The sequence below is a fragment of the Urocitellus parryii genome, chromosome 7 (assembly GCF_045843805.1).
Source record: "Urocitellus parryii isolate mUroPar1 chromosome 7, mUroPar1.hap1, whole genome shotgun sequence".
Lineage (NCBI taxonomy): Eukaryota > Metazoa > Chordata > Mammalia > Rodentia > Sciuridae > Urocitellus > Urocitellus parryii.
The window spans coordinates 88,117,039-88,120,823 of record NC_135537.1 but is presented as its reverse complement, the minus strand read 5'-3'; positions in this window follow the sequence as shown (position 1 = coordinate 88,120,823).

Genomic DNA, 3,785 nt, shown 5'->3' with positions numbered 1-3,785 from the left:
GTCGCTGTCCAACTCTCTCCCTCGCATGCAGTTATGGAGACCTAGGAGGAGAGCCACCTGCCCTGAGCGATGGAGGGAACCGGAAGCATGGTCACGCTGCATGGCGGGAGGCGAACATAGATTCCCCCGACGTCAGCAAGAATGAAAGGGGCACCCACAGTGAACGCCTGGCCAGGAGGAGACGCGACAGTTAAACCACTTCCATGGAAACTGGATTTCCTACAGGAGGGATTGGAGGGCTGGAAGAAAAGACCCACGAGAACACAGCAGGACAGGGACTTCCCTGGCTTATGTTTTCACCAGGGCCAGCCCCAGAAGGAGCGAGAGCTACACTGAAGGTCCTGCCCATCACTCCATGACAGATGCCTTCCCCTTCCCCAGGCACTTCAGGGACTTGTGCAGGGAGAGCCCCGCCCACACTCTGGAAGGGCTTTCTGCTCAGAGCAGCATGGCTCCATCACTTCAGCCCCAGGAACCAGGCAGATCCATAACAAACAGGACGCCAGAAAGAAACACAGGTTTTCCCTCCACTGCAGCATCCACACAGGCAAAGAACTGGCACGTGGAGGGTACGGCGATGCCAACTGCTGATCACCTGCCTCTCCTGTTTCCTGTGGCCAAACGACGACGAGCGTGCTTGGGAGAACCCACCACGGCTCCCCCCCCCCCAAAGACAGAGCAGGCCCTTAAATCAAGACTCAGAGAAGATTCCAGAATAGAAAGTGGGTTCCAATACTTAAGAGCAGAATATCTAGAAATACCTCTCATAGCTTTCCATTTAAAAAAAAAAAACCCGTCTAAATTTAGGCTACCATTACTGTCAAATTTTATATCCTTCAATGCTTGTAAAATAAATATGATTAAACAGCAAGTCCGCCTTTTCCCCTCTCTGAGAGATGCTCTGTCAGGAGACAGCTGCTAAAACTGTCTGTCTGTCTGCTGGTTGGATTGTAGGCACATACTGTCCTTCTGGATGGTTCAGCAGGAATCTGCTAGGACCTGATGGTTGGCAAGGTCAAGGTCAGAGAGAGAAAGATGGGCAGAATTACAGCCCCAAGGATTCTATCCCTTATCCCTGGAAGTGTATAATCTATTTCTTTTCAGACAAATGAGGAGTTTACAGATGTAATTCAGGTTCCTAATCAAGTGACTTTAAAAATAAGGAGGTCACCCTAGATGACCTGTGTTGGCCCCATGGAATCCCAAGGGCTCTTAATGTCAGCAGAGGACAGAAGAGGAGGTGAACCGCTCCAAGCCCACCAAGGACCCTGGGCAGGTTGGAAAGCTGTTACCTCCACCTGCAGGGCAGCCCCAGGCCTCCAGGAAGGAGCAAGGCTCAGCCTGTGCATTTATGGGCGCCTGTGAGACCCCACTCAGAGGATGCGGCCTCGCCTCACGGACCTCTGGCAATACAGCTGTGTGAGAATGTACTTCAGTCTCCTCAGTGTGTTAAGTGGAAACCTGGCAGAACACTGGCCTGCGCCTCAGAGCTCACATCATTCTCCAGTCACAAGGCTGGCCCGCAGTGCCGACTGTGTGGCCTCCGCTCCTTGGGCGGTGTTGACAGGAAGCCAAACCGAGACCAAAGGGACAGAATAGAATGCCCAGAAGTAAGCCCTGGTGTATGTGATCAAATAACTCTTGATAAGGGACACAAGACCATTCAGTGAGGAAAAGAACAGTCTTTTCAGCACATCATTTTGGGGAAAACTGGACATACACATGCAAAAGAATGAAGTTGAACTCTTACCTAATACAACACCTACAAAAGAAAACATAGGGCAGTAGATTCAGGACACCGGAGTTGACAATGATTTTTTTTTTTTGATAAGATGCCAAAAGCACAGGCAACTAGAAAAAAATAGAAATATTGGACTTCATGAAAACTGAAGTTTTGTTCATAAAAATATAACATCAATCCACTAAAAAAAAAACAGTCCATTGGATGTGAAAAATAATGGCCAACCACATATTTTTTGCACCACCACACCAGGTGGGAAGCGTAATTCTTACCAGTAGACTGTGTATAAAACAGGATGCTGACTTTAAAAACCCCAATGTTTTATAATGGTCATTAGTATGCCTGCTGTTTTCTTAAGCAAGGCATTATCTTTTGATGTTTTCCATAATATATTATTTAAAGATCCCTCTACAACAAATACAGACTTCTTTTATGAGGGGTAGAACCATAGAGACTCGAGGAAAATTATAAGAGTGTATCGGAAGTAACCTATAAAATTACTAAAATTTGAGTATGCACCCTATCTCCCCTCTTTTGCCCTGGGGAAGAGATTTTGTTTCATTTGCCTTTGATGCTCCCAACACTAATTAGTTAAATGTAATCTGTGAATGGTGACAATCTTCACACACACACACACACACACACACACACACACACACACATACCCCTCCCCTCCCCTCAAAGCTTGCTTAATCTCAGGCTCCACATAAACAAGTAGCTAAATGACAGACTCTGGGAGGCCAAGGCCAGGTCTGTGCTGTATCCCGGAATGTTAAACAGTACCTGACACCTAGTAGGACCTCAACATCTCTCTGTCCAGTGTATATAGGACCAGAAATACCTGACTCCCTGTAGAGCAGTGTGTTCAGTTGAATGCACCATTTATAAGTGAGATTTCCAATCCATGAAACTACAGAAGGCCTGAGGGCTGACAGCTCAGGAATACATCCTATGAGAAAGGGTGAGGGTACAGATGTTTGTAGCTCACAGATGTGATGGTTTGTTGGTGTCCCTCAAAAGTTCCCTTGTGAGACAGTGCAAGTGAGGAGAGCCTTAACCTAATTAGTGCATTGAACCCCTGGTGGGGACTAACTGGGTGGTAACTGTAGGCAGTAGGGTGTGGCTGGAGGAGGTGGGTCTCTGGGGACTGCCCCTGGGGTTGCTACTCTGTCCTGGTGAGGGGAGCACTCTCTCAACTTCCCAGGTGTCCTGTCCTGAGCTGCTTCCCTACTCTGTGCCATTCTGCAGTGATTTTTTAAAGTAATAATAATAATAATAATAATAATAATAATTGTTGTTATTTTGTGTGTGTGCAGTGATATTCTTAACTGTGAAGAGGTGTTTGAAAATCGAATCAAATACGCCGCCCCCCACAGCAAGGAGAATGGCAGGCGCCTTTTCAGGGGTTAAGTGATTTTCAAAAGGGTGTCCCCAGAGTTTTTATTGAGAACCCCGATGTTTCCTGATGCATGTTGTTGTGGGAGATAGGCTTCCATTCTCCTGTGACCAGGGATTTGTATTCAGCTTGGCAGAGAATGGGATGGTCGCCTGTAAGGAATGTGAAGTAGCACATATTCTGACTGCTCAATGGACAGTTAGATCAGAACCTAGGACACGTGAGTGTGTAAAAGAGTACGTGTAAGAGGTTGTGGTTGCATGTTGCCTAATGCAAGTTATTGAGTTGAAGTTGCATTTGTTAATTCTAAAATATGGAAGGAAGTATGGTGTTTGGTCCACTTGAGGATTCACTCAATAGAGTATCAGACTTTGTTTCTTTTTTGGGGCACTGTGGAAATGTGAATGAGAACAAGTTGGTGACATCTTTCAGGTGGAAGCATTGTCCGAGGACACACTCATCAAGTTGGCCAAGAAGCCATTTTGTGAAGCCCCTGTTGTGTCAAGGCTTTTGACGATGAATTCATGTATGGAGACGGTAATTCTTCATGGACCTTTGCATTTGGTGAGTCACGGAACGTATCTGAGTAGATAATCATTTACCAACATGTCCACAATAATCTCACATATTATGCATAACAGGTCATGG